This window comes from Lissotriton vulgaris, chromosome 1_1 (assembly GCF_964263255.1).
Source record: "Lissotriton vulgaris chromosome 1_1, aLisVul1.2, whole genome shotgun sequence".
Taxonomy (NCBI): Eukaryota; Metazoa; Chordata; class Amphibia; order Caudata; family Salamandridae; genus Lissotriton; species Lissotriton vulgaris.
In genome coordinates, this window is record NC_141685.1 from 1,435,261,924 (window position 1) to 1,435,283,891 (window position 21,968).

Genomic DNA, 21,968 nt, shown 5'->3' on the forward strand with positions numbered 1-21,968 from the left:
CACTTCGAATCAAACCATCGACGGTGGTTATTAACTCCCTGCCCTAATCTAGCCGTTAGGTCTTTCGAGATTTGTATACATATGGATTCAAAGGCCCCCATTATTTCATAATTTACAGCTCTGGAGTCCTGACAGGTCATCATATAACCCTCTATTTTTGGAAGGAGATCTGCATAGAAGTTTTCCGGGACCACGTTTGCCCACTTTAGCCTTCTCCCCTGGTCCACAGGGCGGAGTACTGGCTTTGACTTGGCGGGACAAAACATAGGCCCCATGAGATCCCCCCAATTCGCCTCGAGTAACACAGGATTATGGTCACTGAATGGAGAAACAATTGTTCCATAAGAAACAACCCCGTGTAAGATACCTGGGGACACAAATATATAGTCTATGATGGAACCAGGGTCTGAGCCCTTATAGGTAATTGTTCTCGTCCCCCCTCAGAGGTAGTTGGTACGAATAAATTAAAATTTGCTAGCAGCTCTTCCAGTGCCTCTCCAGACTTAGTGTGCTCAAAATGAGGGGCCTCCATGCCTGGAGGATCCACGTGATCGCCTGTACTACACATGTTGCTGCAAGGGTGGATATTAAAATCGCCCAGTAGGACGAACTCGACATTGGTGTATTTATCTTGACTGGCTGAAAATAAAAAGGATTCTAGGGTGGCAATGTGATCATTACAATTGTCCCTATTCCAAGAATTATAAAAATTAATAAAAATGATTTTCCGGGTAGGAGAAACCTCCAATTTCACCACCAATATCACCAACACCACCAGTACCACCACCACCACCACCACCGAAACCACCACCAATATCACCACCACCAATACCAACACCATCAATACCACCACCACCTCCAATAATACCACTAATACCAATACCACCACCACCAATACCACCACCACCACCAATATTACCAATACCACCACCACCACCAATACCCCCACCATCCTATACCACCACCACCAATACCACCAATGCCACAACAACCACCAATACTGCCACCACCATCACCAATACCACCAATGCCACCACCACTAATACCACCACCAGCGCCAGCACCAATAATACTGATACCAATACAACAACCACCAATACCACCACCACTAACGCAACCACTACCAATACCACCACCACCAACACTACCACCAATATCAGCACCACCAATATGACCATCATCAATACCACCACCACCACCACCACTCCCACCACCACCAATACCACCACTACCACCACCACCAATACCACCACCAGCACCAGCACCACCACCAATACCACCACCAAGGGAGCGTGGCTAGCAGCCGATCATGGTGGCTGCTTAAACAAAGGGCTCCGTGCCAGAGCAGATATTTATCCTGACGGACCAGCGCCCGGGGCTCCCCTCTCCCCCAGGTGGACCAAATAAGGTGTGTCCCCCATTTTGCGGTTGCGGAATCAAATGCGGCGCGAACCGGGAGTGACATTAAAGGCTGATTGAAGGTGGGCCGGGGTGCCGCGGCGCACTCGGCAACATGGCGGCTGCAACTCGAGGAAAGCTTCCCCCGGCACTAAATCGAAACCGGGTGCACTGAAAGAGGTGAGGCGCACGGAAACCAGATGAGAGCACGCAGCTGAGCAGAGCAGAAAGTCGGAGGAGGAAGCGGCGGACCTGCTGTTTAGAGCTGCGCCGCGTATAAGGGAGAGGGATCGCCTGAGCCTCGCTGCAGCTGGGGAGCAGATCGCGGCTGAAACAGAGACCCCGGGGAGTGGGACCGTGGCGGAGACCCCCCGCCGCATGGAAAACGCCAAGAGTGGTGCGCGGAGGTGAGAAGGAGCACGACCGACCCGATTTGAGGACAGGTAGAGCGGCGGGGGCTGGGGAGCTCCCTGGCACACGCTCCCACGATACCTGGGGTGCGCTGAAAGGAGGACGGAAACGGCATTGGTGGCAGCCCTCACGGGGACACTGCGGCCAAGGAAATAGCGGCAAAGCGGGGCTACCACTGGGGGGCCTCCAATACCACTGCCCAGAGACGACGAGTGATAGAGTCGCGGGGTGCGCCTGGGGGGGCCGCGTCTCTGCCCCTTCGCTCCCCTCCCGCCAGCGCACGAGACGGCCACAGAGAAACCGAGAGTAGACTGGGTCAATCTCAGAGGACCCTTCGATGGGGGCCGTGAGGACGGATAAGCCACGTGAACGAGGTGCCACTTTGAGGGGGACAGCAGTTGGAGGCCACACACCATTGGAGACTGCAGCCAGTGGAGTCATGGAGAAATTATAGCGTCATAGCTGGCTCAGGACATTGCCAAAACGCACATGGAGAGGAGACTCAGACTATCAGAGGGGTGAGACCTGCACAATGGCTCGGATGCCGGCGCAAGAAAGACAAGAATAAGATACAGGCTGATCGGAGTTGACCGGTTGCGTGGGTGATCCTAGATCCGTGCTCACTGTGGTACAATAGTGTATTCCCAAGGAGTGGCTGAGACTGCCGTTGTGCGGCTTGGAGATTGCACGGGCGGCCTGCGGAACTACAGAGGTATACCAGGCAGATGCCTCTCACATAGCGTGGAGTGCAACAAAGCGCACTGGTTGGCACTGGAACCGAAGGGGGGCAGCGCGGGCTGGCAGACGGCGGTTGAGAACCAAGACAACGTGTGGGTGGCAACTGCGAGCTGGGGGCCCGAAAGCCAGCTGTTGATGCCCTGGCAAACCGCTGACTGGTGTACTGACCTACACTCGAATCACTCATATCGGCTGGAGTTGAGCGTTAGTAGTAGGCTGGAGACGTACCAGAAGACCGGAGCTCTGAAAGGTGAAGCCTGGAAAGCAACGGATTGATGATCACCCCCACAGCCTCCACTGAACCGAGTGAAGTGACCTGGACCACTGCGTGGCAGTCCGATGATGGAAAAATTGAAAGGACCTAAGAGTGGGGCCCAGCCACCAACGGAAGACAAAGCACCGGAGAAAGAGGAGCGAGGAGAGACCGCGCAGGTACGAGATCCCCAACTACAGCTGCAATTGGATAAAATCCTGATGGCGATATCAGACTCTCGCGCAGCACTCCAACAGGATATAGCACAAGTGGCCACGGGGCTGGGATTGCTGCGTGCAGACCACGGGAAACTAGCGGATAGAGTTACGGAAACAGAAAGCGCGATCCGGACTATCGAACTGGCGCAAAAAACCCTCAAAGTCACCCTAGACAATGTACTGGAACAACTAGAAGCCCTGGAAAGAAGAGCAGAGGATGCAGAGGGCCGAAATCGACGGAACAACATACGCGTAGTGGGCCTGCCGGAGAAAATTGAGGGAGCGGACATGGTACAATATCTGGAATCCTGGCTCAAAACTGTGGTAGTGCCAGAGGGATTGTCTACCTTCTATACGTTGGAGCGAGCACACAGAGTGAGAATTCCCAAAGTGCTTGACGACTGGTTGGCTGCCGACCCCCCTCTCATTGCCCTTAAGGCATGCCCGCAGTGACTACTGTCGGGGTTAGTGATGAGTTGAATGTTGTATCAGTTTGGATGGGAACTAGATGTTTGTTGCTAGATCCTGTTCTGGGGAGGGAGGGAACCAGGGGTTGTTTGGGTAGTGAGTGGGTAGGGACTGTCACTAACGCAGACGTACAGAGGATGTTTAGAGGGAGACTGGGAGAAATGCGCAGAGGATTGTGGGAGAATGGGTGATTCTACCAATTTGCGATGTATAACCTGGAATGTAAGAGGTCTGCACACCATGAAAAGACAACATAAAGTACATGCCTATTTGGTCAGGATGGGCATACATATTGCGCTGCTCCAGGAAACACACTTAACGAAGGCTGAAGGGGTGGCGCTACAGCGTAGATGGAGGGGACAAGTTTACAACACCGCGTGCTCGGCGTACGCCAGAGGAGCACTAATTTGGATCAGGGTGGGGATCCCCTTTCAGGTGACTAAACAGACGATAGACCCGGAAGGTAGATATGTGGCCATTGAAGGGAAGTTGAGGGGCAGGGAGGTTGCCCTCTGCAGTGTCTATGCACCTCACACTGACCAATTGAACTTCTTGACGAAGATATCTGGATCTTTAGCACACTATTTAGCAGGCCCGCTATTGATGGGTGGTGATTTTAATTCCATAACCGACATTTCACTAGATAGGTCGCACCCACCCTTGGCTGATTCCCCGATACACAGGTTAACTAATGGAAGACTAGAATGGCAGACACGATGGGGGCTGACTAATGCCTGGAGTACACTACACCCACAAAACTGTGACTACTCCTATTTCTCAGGCATGCATGATCTACATGTGAGGTTAGACACAGTCCTGTGCTCTCCAGGGGTAATGTTGACTGTAGCCCGATCTGAATACGTGACCAAAACAATATCAGACCATAACCCTTTAATGCTCACAATACAATGGATGCCTGGAATCTCCTTTGTCCCAACCTGGAAATTACGCCCTGAAACGTTAGAAGATCCACTTTTTCAGGTTGCGTTAGAGATGGGGATCACTCATTACTTCGGGGAAAATGCAGGGACGGATGAGACGAGAGCGCTAGAATGGGATGCTTTTAATGTGGTTATCAGGGGGCTCTGCATAGGGAAATATACAGCAGTGTGCAAGGTACTTTTGAATGATCTGAATAAGGCTGATGGAACGTTGCGGAGGGTGGAGCTCTCGCGACCTGGTCGCTCAGAGCTTCAAGAGGAGGTTAGAGCAGGTAGAGAAGCGGTGGCAAAGGAAGTGGAACGATTACGTAGCTTTGATCATAAGGCGTACACAGTGAGGGCCCACGCAGAAGGTGACAGAGCAGGAACTCTACTAGCTTGGCTGGCCAATCCCATGAAAAGGAGCTCCCCTATTGTGGCGTTAGCCACAGAGGGAGGAGAGGTGGTTGACAACCAAAATGAGATTTTGCAAAGCATCACACACTATTATGAAGCTCTCTACCAAAGTAAGCTAGAGGCTGGGAATCCAGCCATAGATGTATTCCTCAGGAATTTACAACTACCAACGCTGGAACGGGAACAGGCGGAGGAAGTAGGGAAAGACATAGAACTAGGGGAAATATGAAGCGCCATTAAACGAATGGCCCGCAACAAAATTCCAGGATTGGACAGACTGCCCATAGAATTCTATGCGAAATACGCTGACTTATTAGCGCCCAGACTCCAAGCAGTTTACAATGAGGCAAGGACATCGGGACGTCTACCGCAATCTATGAGGGAGGCATTGGTGATACCGTTGCTGAAACCAGAGAGGGAAGGCAGGCATGCAGCCACTGTCGATGTTGACTACTGATTATAAGATATTGAGTAGCATCTTAGCGACCCGATTACTACAGCACATGACCACACTAGTTCACGAAGATCAGGCGGATTTCATACCAACACGGAACACGACTGCGAATATTCGATGATTAGTGCGACTGCTAGGAGAAGACCACCCGGAGGCGCAACAACCAATTGTACTCTCTGTAGATATTGAGAAAGCGTTCGATAGCCTGGAATGGGAATATCTCTATAAAGTGAATGAGCGATTTGGGCTGGGAGACGTTTATTTGCAATGGACGAAAGTACTCTATACATCAGTAATGGCAAGAGTAAGGGTGGGCACACTAATATTTTCACAATATCCCGTAGAAAGAGGGACGAGACAACGGTGCTCATTATCCCCATTGTTATTTGCTTTGGCTGTAGAACCCATTGCAGCAGAGATAAATAAGGGAGACCGCTACGGAGGATTGAGGGGGAGAGACGGCCAACAGTATATATCACTGTACGCGGATGACCTACTACTGTTCCTTGAGGATGCTGGCCATGCACTGATAGGAGCTGAGAGGTTGCTGTTGGACTTTGGGGAATTATAGGGACTGAGAGTCAACTAAGACATGCTTATTTCCAGTACGGTGGGGAGAGACCCACGCAGCCCAGCATGATACGCACATTGCGGTGGGAGACTGCCTGCCTGAAATACCTAGGTGTACACATCTATCAAGAGCCAGCTGATCTGCTGGAAGGCAATATAGGAAGTAGCATCAGTGCCTTGAAGGGCAGTATGACATTTTGGTCCACCCTTCCATTGTCGGTAACGGGCAGAAAGGCACTGTTAAAAATGGTAGCGCTCCCTAGGTTTTTATAATATTTTAGAACACTGCCAGTATGGATACCCAATCACATCTTCAAGATGTTGAAGACGCTTATAGTGTCTTTCTTATGGGGCGCGGGACAATGGAGAGTAGCACTAACAACGCTTGTGAGACCTAAAATCGAGGGGGGACTAGCGGTACCAGACTTCGAGTTATATTACCTGGCGGCCCAAGTACAGGTACTAACACAAGAAGTAGCGAGAGTATTTAGAGGCCCGGAGCACAAGAAAAATGAGGGTACCCCACGCCACGTCCAATCATTTATTACACTGCAGCAGAAATTGACTCTCAGAGATTTGACATTAGAGGAGAACACGCTGCGGCTGTCCTGGAACCGCTCTCAGCGTAAAGCGTGAGTGAGGCATCCGTATGAACCTGAAATTCCACTTGGAATGGTGACAGCATTGCCACATGGAGGAGACTGGTCACACTTACAAGGGTGGGAAGAGGCGGGAATCCTAATGTTGGGAGATTTATTTGAGGATGGAACACTATTACCCTTTCAGGCACTCCAAGAACGGTTTGACATACCGAGAGGGGATTACTTACTGCACGCAGCAGTGATGAGAGCGATGCAAGTACACTGGCAGGAAGGGCTGCTGGAATCTAAGACAACGCGAGCCAGCCAATATGTCATGATGGCAGCGGGGACCTTTAAGGCGGTCACTTGCTTATACACCAGAATGCTTAATGAAACGTTATTACCTTTGGATGCACTGAAGGAGAAATGGGAGGTAGATGTGGGGACAGCCATTCCAGATGCGGCCTGGGCTCAAATAGTGCAGAGGGCCTGGAAAAGTACAAGAAATGCTCGGTTCCAATTAGTACACTTCTATATTATTCATAGGGCGTACCTGACACCAGGGAAGATTAAAAAACTTTTTAACATAGAAGAGGCCTCGTGCCCAAGATGTACGAGAAGGGGGGCTGAGTTGGCACATATGACATGGCCATGTCCAGAGATGGGTTCATACTGGGAAGAGGTAGGAGACACATTAAATGCGACAACCGAACGGCGGCTAGATTTTGATATGGCCGTCAGTATATTACACTGGTTCCTCCACACGCCCAAGAACAAGATTACGAGCAAGTTTATAGATTTGGGGCTTATATTAGCGAAGCGAGTAATCACACAACACTGGAAAGCAACAGTGGGCCCCAACACACACAGATGGCAGGCCAAATTCATAAAGTGGGCCAGTAGTGAAAGCACGTTACGTTACCAGCAAGCACGTAGGCTAAATAATTAGAAAATGCTGGAAGCAGCGACAGCGTGGAAGACATTGGTGCAGGCGCTCCGGAATCGGGGGACGCAGGAGGATGGTATAGAATAGCTCGCTGATTGAAGTATGACCTCGGAACATAACGGGACATCAAGTAAGGAAACACACACTCAATCCTGCATGACTCTATGGAACGGGTCGGACGTAACTTCTAGCGTTAGTGACTGGGGGATTTGGGGTGGAGGGAGGGGAGAAGAGGGATAGTTTATAGTATGTTGGGCAAAAGTATTCGAAACCTTGTTTGAATGGAGATTTTGATCATAAGAACTGACATATTCAATGGCATGGTATCACAAAGATTGAAATAATGAGTGCTTTTGTAACTGTCAATGTAAGTTTTGTGTAGAAAAACAATAAACTATGTTTTGAAAAAAAAAAACAATACCACCACCAATACCACCACCACATATGCCAACACCACCACCAATACCAATACCATCCCCAATACCACCACTAGTGCCACACCCACCACCAATACCACCACCACCAGCAATACCATCACCACTAATACCACAAACAAAACCACCACCACCAATACCATCACCACCAGTACCACCACCACCAATCTAATACCACCACCACCAGTACCACCACCACCACCAATCTAATACCACCACCACCAATAACACCAATACCACCACCAATCAAAGCATTTCCAATAACACTACTACCAACAATATCACCACCACTTATATACCAATACCACCACCAATACAACACCTACCACCACCACCAATAACACCACTACTACCACCACCAATACTACAACCACCAATACAACCACCACCAATACCAATACAACCACCACTAAAACCCCCTCCATTACCAATACCACCACCAATACCGCCACCACCAATCCCACCACCAACTCCAATCCAATACCACCACCACCAATACCACTGCCAATACCACCACCACCAATACCAACCCCACCAATATCACCAATACCACCACCACCAATACTACCGCCACCAATACCACCACCAATACCACCACCAATATAATACCACCACCATGAATATCACTACCACTGTGAAATCCAATACCACCCCCACCAATACCACCACCAATCTAATACCACCACCACCAATACCAATACCAAAGCCAATACCAATACCACAACCACCACCAATAACACCAATACCACCACCACCAGTACCACCACCACCACCAATCTAATACCACCACCACCAATACCACTGCCAACATCACCACCACCAATAACACCAATACCACCACCAATCAAAGCATTACCAATAACACTACTACCAACAATATCACCACCACTTATACCAATACCAATACAAACAGCAAAGGTAACAGTTTAACAGGAGCTCACAGCGTGTGTAAGTAAATCAGGTTACAGGTGTCAATGGTGCTCAAAGTGAACAAGAGTCTGTTACCAAGACTCTCATTAGTAGCCACCAAGTGGCTGAAACCAGCACAGAAAATTCACCAAGCACTCAAATGTACAGTCACAGTTCAAAATAGTAAGATGAATGAGTTTCTTCAGACTTCTTCTTTTTATTCCACCATCCAATGAAAAGAAATTCTTAATACAGCCAACACGTGTTTCGTCTTAGTCAGTCTTTGACATTCAGACTTCTTCAGGGCTGCAATTAATTACAATAACCTATGTTTAGGTTATAATAACAAACAATATAATACATCCTCAAACAAATACAAATACATAGGCTAATATTTAATTTTCAAAACGTCACCGAACAAAGTGAGACAGAAAGTCGTAAAGCTAGAAGTCGTCCCAAATACCAAGCGTGAAAAACTGTATCTCCCGAACGTGACAGAACAACTAGCCAAGTAGGCAGTCCTAAGTGTGAAACCCATAGTAAGACAAAGTCAACCATGGTAAATAAATAACTCCGGAGTAAAATCATACCCCAAAATTCTCAGTATTCCTTAACCGTCAATGTAAACAGGTCTTCTCATCTGTCTGAATAAAATTGAAGCACCCCGATCACAAGCCATTCTCATGGGATCAATAATAAATGAAAAAGCCAGATGTAAGTAAAACTCACCTACAACCAGTAATATATATCTTGTAGCACGTGTAAGTATTATCTTCATCTAATATGTAACATATGGGTAGTAGCTTCAAACCCCACATAAATCAACCAATAGCTGCAAATAAAACATAACAAAAAGTAACCACACAATTCTCTGGCGATTACAAAAGCCCACTCATATTTTCCGATCTTAGTCACCGCCTTACCTATCTGTATGCCGAGTCGATTAATCCAATGTTCATTATCCCATTAAGTAAATCAATCGTCAACTGCAAAAAAAGTACATAACGAAGTCTAAGTCATCAAGTCTATACGTTTAACCATAATTACAAATGCAGTGAACTAGTTAAATTAGCCTATAAACTATGAAATTGCAAAGGATATTATACCTCATATCTGTAGTATCCGTAGTATCCGGCACTCAGTATTTCCGCGTGCTAAGCGGGCGCCATCTTGTAATGGCTTTAAATAGTCGCTAAAAACGTGCGCCATCTTAGAGTGGTAGTATCGTCAAAAAATACGTATCACAGTCAACAATAGACTATAAAGTAGAACAATAGCACCAATGCCGCATTTAGTTAAAAGAACATTTCCCTATATCTCGTTCTCTGTATTGTGTACACGTAGGTCAGTGAATCTAAATAGTAGTAATGCGCGCCATCTTGAAAGTATCACAATCAACTCAATAAACCCAATAAGTTGTCGCTGTCCACACTGCAGATGAAACTGGTAACACCAACTATTACTGCTATACAAATCGTGCTTCGTATACTTCGTAAATGATAATGCGATCACTGAGTAAAACCAAGTCTTATTCCATATACATGCAAGAGCGTCTCCACTATCTAAATTTATTCTATTACTTTCTCCATTACAGTAAATATCGTATGTATTGTCAATGTTCACAAATCAACGCGACTACCAAACAGATAAGACCTAACTATTTTTGTCATATTACCCCTGTGTGGATGGCTCATGACTGGGTGAATGTAATACGACTAAAACCAAAAGTCAGGGTAAGATTATCAAGAGGAAATAGTATTACGGAGTAAATAAGATAAAGCACAGAGCAAAGTAAGCATTTATGTATCCATTTAATTCTCTCACAGATCAGATAAATCTTAATCGCATTCAAAAGAGATCAGATTCTAGGACCAGATAATCATAATCTTCATCATTCATGTCCTAAATAATATTCAAATTTGTGGTCAATGTTCATACCCAGTTCCACAGCTTTCAATTTCATTAACCACATAACCTCTCTGCGTCGCAATAGTAATTGATTATTACCACCCCTTGGGTCACGTTTGACATGATCAATTCCATGGTAGGTAAACATATGTTTTTCTTTTTCTTGATAATTTCTGACCATATGAGAAGCAATAGGATAGCGTGGGTCTCCTGTCTTAAGAGCTCTAAAATGCTCAACCATCCTTTCTCTCAGTTTCCTGATAGTGCTCCCAACATAAATCTGCTCACAGGAACAAGCTATAACGTTAACTACAAAAGTAGTATCGCAATTGATGAAGAAATTTATACAATTTTCACCAGTACCATTGTAATTGAAAGTTTTGACTTTAGGTTTAGCCAATCTGCACGGACTACACCTACCACATTTGTAGAAGCCTTTAGATGTTGCAGTTAGCCAATCAGGTTCAATTTTTGTCACAGGGTAACTAGGACTAATACAATTCGACAGTGTACGTCCCTTTCTAAAGGTTAATCCTGGTCTATCTCCAACAAACGGCAAAATATCTTGGTCCATGCTCAATAGATGCCAGTGTCTATTCATAATACTATACAGTTTGGCACTATCAGTACTGAAGTTGGTAATAAATCGAATTTTCATATCTTTAGTAGTATTGTCACTAGTTCTTTTACTTAAAGTGTTAACTCTCTTAAGTTTTCTAGCCCTTGATGCCGCATTCTCAACAGTTTTGCTCTGTTAACCACGTTTAATAAACCTCTTAGAAAGATCTGTGAGGTTGGATTCAAATTCACTGTCATTAGAGCAATTACGTCGTGCCCTCACCATTTCGCCATAGGGTATGGCGTTAATTTGACTTGAAGGATGGCAACTTTTCGCATGTAAAACTGCATTACAGCTGGTAGGTTTTCGATACACGCGAGTACACAGTTTACCATCCTCTATATAGAGTTCGATGTCCAAGAACATGATGCTGTGGGTATCATAATGAGTGGTAAATTCTAAATTGAGCCTGTTATCATTCAAATAATCAAAGAAACCTTTAAGTTCATCAATTGTACCAGTCCAGATTAACAGGCAATCATCAATATAACGCCCCCAGTAGTGTATGTGTTGCATCCATTTAGTGCCCGATGGGCCCCAGATCCTCTCCGCCTCGAACCACCCCATGAAGAGGTTCCCAAGGGACGGAGCAAATCTGGAACCCATCGCAGTCCCAAGGCGTTGTCTAAACCATTTGCCATCAAAAAGAAATACATTATTATCAAGAACCATTTTCGTCATTGTTAGAATCGTCTGATTGTGATCATAAAACTCAGCTGCTCTGTTACTAAGAAAAAAATCAAGTGCGTGGAGTCCTAACTCATGATCTATATTAGTATAAAGTGATACGACGTCTAACGTCACTAATATCATCCTCTCATCCCATGTCAGATCACACATCAAGTTTAGAACATGCTTAGTATCTTCAATAAAGGAAGGAAGATTTCTGACATAAGTCTGTAAAAAAGTATCGACGTATTGGGAGAGACGCTCTGTTGGTCCTCCAATACCTGAAATAATAGGTGTTCCAGGCGGATTAGTTCTAGACTTATGAATTTTTGGCAAAGTGTACATACACGGTGCTTTGGGTGCCACAACCTGTAAATAAAGATACTCCTCGTAATCCAAGAGTGTCAGATCATACCAAATCTTGAGTTGATCGTTAATAGTCTTAATGAGGGCCTGCATGGGATTACCGTGTAATTTCTCATAATACTTAACATTATTAAGCTGTGAGTAAACCTCCTCATTGTAATCAACAGTATTAAGAACCACCACATTGCCGCCTTTATCGGCTTTACGTATGGTAAGCTCCGAATTATTCATAAGTTCCTTAAGTGCCACCCTTTCACCAGAAGTAAGATTGTCCTTATATCTCATGAGCCTATCAGAGCATTTCATATCAATAAGTTTGTCAATGTCCACATTTACTGCTTTATAAAAAGCATCAATCGTATTACCAGATGAGATTTTAGGTGTCCATTTAGATCTTACTTTCAAACCACTCCCCTCACTTAAAAATCTATCAACCTCCAAGTCGTCCAGCAATTTATATAAAGTTACCGGGTCATCTTCCTTTTCAGTAAGTGAGAGTAATAACTGAGTCTCTTTTAGTTCTTAAATAGTAATGTTACTCAGTGGTTTAATTCTTTCAGGTTTGCTTTTTTCTGGTACAAACAATTCAGAAAAGGGGGTGGTGATAAACAGAGTGTCTGAATTAAGCAGACCACTCTTACCCAGTCCAAAGATCAGGGCTTGATCCATCACCGTTATTTATCTCACTGCACCATCCCAGCTCAGAACCTGGCTATATGCAAATCAGTCTGTCCCTGGCCCAGTGCATCATGGGAACAGTGCAGACTAAACTACCAAGCCAATTCTTCACCAGAAAGGAGACAAGCTACCGGGGACCGGTTTCTGGCATTTCAGCCGTCTTCGGCCCGGCTTGCTTGAATCCTGATGGTGCAGTGAGAAAGGGACTCATGTCTGAGTATACCCTGCCACACCTATAGTGGCCAAAGAAGGTTCAGAAAAGGGGGTGGTGATGAACAGAGTGTCTGAATTAAGCAGACCACTCTTACCCAGTCCAAAGATCAGGGCTTGATCCATCACCGTTATTTATCTCACTGCACCATCCCAGCTCAGAACCTGGCTATATGCAAATCAGTCTGTCCCTGGCCCAGTGCATCATGGGAACAGGGCAGACTAAACTACCAAGCCAATTCTTCACCAGAAAGGAGACAAGCTACCGGGGACCGGTTTCTGGCATTTCAGCCGTCTTCGGCCCGGCTTGCTTGAATCCTGATGGTGCAGTGAGAAAGGGACTCATGTCTGAGTATACCCTGCCACACCTATAGTGGCCAAAAACGATTCAGAAAAGGGGGTGGTGATGAACAGAGTGTCTGAATTAAGCAGACCACTCTTACCCAGTCCAAAGATCAGGGCTTGATCCATCACCGTTATTTATCTCACTGCACCATCCCAGCTCAGAACCTGGCTATATGCAAATCAGTCTGTCCCTGGCCCAGTGCATCATGGGAACAGGGCAGACTAAACTACCAAGCCAATTCTTCACCAGAGAGGAGACAAGCTACCGGGGATCGGTTTCTGGCATTTCAGCCGTCTTCGGCCCGGCTTGCTTGAATCCTGATGGTGCAGTGAGAAAGGGACTCATGTCTGAGTATACCCTGCCACACCTATAGTCGCCAAAAGCGATTCAGAAAAGGGGGTGGTGATGAACACAGTGTCTGAATTAAGCAGACCACTCTTACCCAGTCCAAAGATCAGGGCTTGATCCATCACCGTATAAGCTTGTTTCCTTCCCAGTATAAGAATTGGCTTGGTAGTTTGGTCTGCCCTGTTCCCATGATGCACTGGGCCAGGGTCAGACTAATTTGCATGTAGCCAAGTTCTGAGCTGGGATGGTGCAGTGAGCTAAAAAACGGTGATGGATCAAGCCCTGATCTTTGGACTGGGTAAGAGTGGTCTGCTTAATTCAGACACTCTGTTCATCACCACCCCCTTTTCCGAATCATTTTTGTCCACCATAAGCGTGGAAGGGTATACTCAGATGTGAGTCCCTTGCTCATTGCACCATCAGGATTCAAGCAAGCCGGGCCGAAGACAGCTGAAATGCCAGAAACCGGTTCCCGGAAGCTTGTTTCCTTCCCAGTATAAGAATTGGCTTGGTAGTTTGGTCTGCCCTGTTCCCATGATGCACTGGGCCAGGGTCAGATTAATTTGCATATAGCCAAGTTCTGAGCTGGGATGGTGCAGTGAGCTAAAAAACGGTGATGGATCAAGCCCTGATCTTTGGACTGGGTAAGAGTGGTCTGCTTAATTCAGACACTCTGTTCATCACCACCCCCTTTTCTGAATCATTTTTGTCCACCATAAGCGTGGAAGGGTATACTCAGATGTGAGTCCCTTGCTCATTGCACCATCAGGTTTCAAGCAAGCCGGGCCGAAGAATGCTGAAATGCCAGAAACCGGTCCCCGGAAGCTTGTTTTCTTCCCAGTATAAGAATTGGCTTGGTAGTTTGGTCTGCCCTGTTCCCATGATGTACTGGGCCAGGGTCAGACTAATTTGCATATAGCCAAGTTCTGAGCTGGGATGGTGCAGTGAGCTAAAAAACGGTGATGGATCAAGCCCTGATCTTTGGACTGGGTAAGAGTGGTCTGCTTAATTCAGACACTCTGTTCATCACCACCCCCCTTTTCTGAATCCTTTTTCTGGTACATTCACAAAACATTTCTTTAGTTTGAGTCTCCTTACAAATCTAAATTTTAGTAACATACCAGTCAGTCACAGTCATCGGACAAAATCCCATCCCTTTACCAAGTAAACTCTTCATGTCATCAGACAATTCAAATGAAGACAGGTTCACAACTTCAATATCCTCAATACCAGTATCATCACCTACAGCTAGGGTTTCCAGGATCTCAATCTCATCCCTACCCTTCCTCCCAATACCAATACCACCACCAATACAACACCGACCACCACCACCAATAACACCACTACTACCACCACCAATACTACAACCACCAATACAACCACCACCAATACCAATACAACCACCACTAAAACCCCCTCCATTACCAATACCACCACCAATACCGCCACCACCAATCCCACCACCAACACCAATCCAATACCCCCACCACCAATACCACTGCCAATACCACCAACACCAATACCAACCCCACCAATATCACCAATACCACCACCACCAATACCACCGCCACCAATACCACCACCAATACCACCACCAATCTAATACCACCACCATGAATACCACTACCACTGTGAATACCAATACCACCACCACCAATACCACCACCAATCTAATACCACCACCACCAATGCCAATACCAAAGCCAATACCAATACCACAACCACCACCAATAACACCAATACCACCACCACCAATATCACCACCACCACCAAAATCACCACCACCACCACCAATACCACCACCACCAATACCAATACCAAAGCCAATACCAATACCACAACCACCACCAATAACACCAATACCATCACCACCAATATCACCACCACCACCAAAATCACCACCACCACCACCAATACCACCATTACCAATGTCACCCCCACCCATACCACCACCAATACCCCAACCACCAATATCACCACCACCAATTCCACCACTACCACCACCAATACAACCACCAATACCATCACCACCAATATCACCACCACCAATACCACCAGCAGCAATATTATCACCACCAGGAATAAGACCACCACAACCAATACCCCTACCACCACCAATACCAACACCACCAATAGAAGTAATACCAATACCAGCACCACCACCACCACCAATATCGCCACCACCAATACCAAAACCACCACCACCAGTACAACAACTACCACCACAACCAATACCACCACCACCACCACCACCAATACCACCAACACCAATACCAATACCACCAACACCACCAACACCACCACCCTCATCAATACAGCCACTAATACCACCACCACCACAAATCCCACCAACACCAATCCAATAGCACCAACACCAATACCAACACCACCAATATCACCAATACCACCTCCATCACCATTACCACCACCACCAATAACACCACCAATACCACCACCAATATTACCATCACCACCAATATCACCACCAATACCCCCGCAACAATACCACCACCACCAATACCGCCAATGCCACCACCAATACCACCATCAATACCACCACCACCAATACCATCATCACCAATACTACCAATGCCATCACCACCAATACCACCACCACCAATACCACCACCCCCTCCAACACCAATACCAACAATACCAATACCACACCTACCATTACCCCCACATCAATACCAATACCACTGCTTTTCGCAATAACACCACAACCACTAACACCAATACCACCATCACCAATTCCGCCAATACCACCACCACCAATAGAACCAATACATATACCACCACCACCAACAATACCACCACCACCAATATCACCACCACCAATACCACCACTACCACCACCACTACTACCATCACCAATACCACTACCAATATCATCACCACCAATATCACCACCACCAATACCACCACCACCAATACCACCACCAATACCACCTCCACAAATACCACCACCAGTAAGACCACCACCGCGATCACCAATACCAGCACCACCAACACCACCACCAATCCAATACAACCACGACCAATACCACTGCCAATCCCAATACCACCACCACCAATAGCACCAATACCACCACCACCAATACCACCACCACCAATAGCACCAATAACAATAACACCACCAACAATACCACCACCACCAATACCACCACCACCAACACAACCACTTCCACCACCACCAAGAACTTGACTACCACCCCCACCAATACTACAACCACCAATACCACCACCAATACCACCACCACCATTACCAATACCACCACCAATCCCACCACCACCACCAATCCAATACCACCACCACCAATACCAACACCACCAATATAACCAATACCACTGCCACCAATACCACCACCAATCTAATACCACCACCATGAATACCACTACCACTGTGAATACCAATACCACCACCACCAATAACACCAATACCACCCCCACCAATACCACCACCAATCTAATACCACCACCACCAATACCAAAACCACTGCCAATACCAATACCACCACCACCAATATCACAGATACCACCACCACTAATGCCACCACCACCACCAATACCCCAATACCAATACCACTGCCCATACCAATACCACCACCACCAATATCACAGATGCCACCACCACCAAAACCACCACCACCAATGCCACCACCACCACCAATACCCCAACCACCAATATCACCACCACCAATACCACCACCAATACCATCACCACCAATATCCCCACCACCAATACCACCAGCACCAATACTACCACCACCAATACCACCACCACGAATAAGACCACCACAACCAATACCACCACCATTACCACCACCACCAATACCAACAGCAATCCAATACCACCACCACCAATTCCACCACCACCAATATCGCCACCACCAATACCAATACCACCTCCACCAATAAAACCAATACCACCACCACCAATACCACTGCCAATCCCAATCCCACCACCACCAATAGCACCAATACCACCACCACCAATACCACCACCACCAATAGCACCAATAACAATAACACCACCAACAATACCACCACCACCAATACCACCACCAACACAACCACTACCACCACCACCAAGAACATGACTACCACCACCACCAATACTACAACCACCAATACCACCACCACCACCACCAATACCACCACCACCATTACCAATACCACCACCAATCCCACCACCACCACCTATCCAATACCACCACCACCAATACCAACACCACCAATATAACCAATACCACCGCCACCAATACCACCACCAATACCACCACCAATCTAAAACCACCACCACCAATACCAACACCACCAATATAACCAATACCACTGTGAATACCAATACCACCACCACCAATAACACCAATACCACCCCCACCAATACCACCACCAATCTAATACCACCACCACCAATACCAATACCACTGCCAATACCAATACCACCACCACCAATATCACAGATACCACCACCACCAATACCACCACCACCACCAATACCCCAACCACCAATATCACCACCACCAATACCACCAGCACTAATACTACCACCACCAATACTACCACTATGAATAAGACCACCACAACCAATACCACCACCAATACCACCACCACCAATACCAACAGCAATCCAATACCACCACCACCAATACCACCACCACCAATATCGCCACCACCAATACCAATACCACCACCACCAATAAAACCACTACCACCACCACCAATAACACCACTACTACCCCCACCAATACTACAACCACCAAGACCACCACAACCAATACCACCCACCACCACCACCAATACCAATACAACCAACACCACCAATACCACCACCATTACCAATACCACCACCAATACCACCACCACCACCACAAATTCCACCACCACCACTCCAATAGCACCACCACCAATACTGATACCACCACCAATACCACCACCACCTCCACCAATACCACCACCACCAATACCACCACCACCACCAATATCACCACCACCAATACAACCACTACCACCACCACCAATAACACTCCTACTACCCCCACCAATACTACAACCATCCAGACTACCACAACCAATACCACCCACCACCACCACCAATACCACCACCACAGATACCAATACCACCAACACCACCAATACCACCACCATTACCAATACCACCACCAATAACACCACCACCACAAATTCCACCACCACCAATCCAATAGCACCACTACCAATACCAATACCACCACCAATAACAACACCACCAATATCACAAATACCACCACCATCACCAATACCACCACCACCAATACCACCACCAATATAAGCATCACCACCAATATCACCACCCCCACCAATATCACCACCACCAGCAATACCACCACTACCAATAGAACCATTACAAATACCACCACCAATACCACCACAACCAATATCACCTCCGCCAATACCCCCACTACCACCACCACTACTACCATCACCAATACCACCACCAATACCATCACCACCAATACCACCTCCACAAATACCACCCCAGTAAGACCACCACCACCACCAATACCACCACCACCAATACCACCACCAATCCAATACCACCACCACAAATACCACTGCCAATCCCAATACCACCACCACCAATAACACCAATACCACCACCACCAATAACACCACCACCAATAGAACCAATAACAATAACACCACCAACAATACCACCACCACCAATATCACCACCACCAATACCACCACCACCAACACAGCCACTACCACAACCACCAATAACATGACTACTGCCACCACCAATATCACTACCACCATTACCAATACCACCACCATTACTAATACTACCACCAATACCACCACCACCAATACCACTACCATCAACAATGCAATACGATCACCACCAATAACAATACCACAGCCAATACCACCACCACCAATACAAAGACCGCCAATATCACCAATACCACCACCACTACCCCTACCACCAATGCCACCACCAATATCACCACCACCACCAATATCACCACCACCAATATCACCACCATTGATACCACCCCCACCACCAATACCACAACCACTAATACCACTAATACCAATACCACCACCACCACCAACACCACCACCACCACCAATACCACCACCACCATTAGCTCCATCACCAATACCATCACCACCAATGCCACCACCACCACCAATACCACCATCACCAATACCACCATCACCAATACCACCAATGCCACCACCACCAATACCACCACCACACCAACACCAATACCAATACCACAACCACCAATACCTCCACCACTAATACAGCCACCACCAATACCAATACCACTACCACCAATAACACCACCGCCCATATCACCACCACCCATACCACCACCACCATCAATATGACCAACACCACTCCCACCGCCACCAATACTACAAAGGCAACCACCACCAATACCACCATCAATACCACCACCACCAATACCACATCACCAATACCACCAATGCCACCACCACCAATACCACCACCAAAAATACCACCACCCCCTCCAACACCAATATCAACAATACCAATACCACAACTACCAATACCACCACCACCAAAACCAATACCACTGCCAATACCAATACCACCACAACCACTAACACCAATACCACCATCACCAATTCCACGAATACCACCACCAATAGAACCAATAAAAATAGCACCATCACCAACAATACCACCACCACCAATATCACCACCACCAATACCACCACTACCACCACCACTACTACCCCCACCAATACTACAACCACCAAGACCACCACAACCAATACCACCCACCACCACCACCAATACCACCACCAAAACCAATAACACCATCATCAACAATACCACCACCTTCACCAATACCACCACCACCAATACCACCACCAATTTGAGCATCACCACCAATATTACCACTACCACCAATATCACCACCACCACCAATACCCCCGCAACAATGCCACCACCACTATACCACCAATGCCACCGCCACCAATACCACCATCATTACCACCACCACCAATACCATCATCACCAATACCACCAATGCCACCACCACCAATAACACCACCACCAATACCAATACCACTGCCAATACCACCACAACCACTAACACCAATACCACCATCACCAATTCCACAAATACCACCACCACCAATAGAAACAAATGCAAATACCACCAACAAAACCACCACCACCAATATCACCACCACCAATACCACCACTACCACTACCACTACTACCATCACCAATACCACCATCAATACCATCACCACCAATATCACCACCACCAACACCACCACCACAAATACCACCACCAATACCACCTCCACAAATACCACCACCAGTAAGACCACCACCACCACCAATACCACCAACACCAATACCACCACCATTCCAATACCGCCACCACCAACACCACTGCCAATCCAAATACCACCACCACCAATAACACCAATACCACCACCACCAATACCACCACCACCAGTAGAACCAATAACAATACCACCACCAACAATACCACCACCACCAATATCACCACCACCAATACCACCACCAACAACACAGCCACTACCACCACCACCAATAACATGACTACTACCACCACCAATACTACAACTACCAATACCACCACCAATACCGCTACCACCATTACCAATCCCACCATAATTACTAATACTACCACAAATACCACCACCATCAATACCACTACCATCAACAATGCAATACCACCACCACCAATACCCACGATACCAATACCACAACTACCAATACCACAACCACCAATACCAATACCACTGCCAATACCAATACCACCACAACCACTAACACCAATACCACCATCACCAATTCCACGAATACCACCACCACCAATATAACCAATACAAATACCAGCAACAATACCACCACCACCAATATCACCAATACCACCACTACCACCACCACTACTACCATCACCAATACAACCACCAATACCATCACCACCAATAGCACCACCACCACAAATACCACCACCAATACCACCTCCACAAATACCACCACCAATACCACCTCCACAAATACCACCACCAGTAACACCACCAACACCAATACCACCAC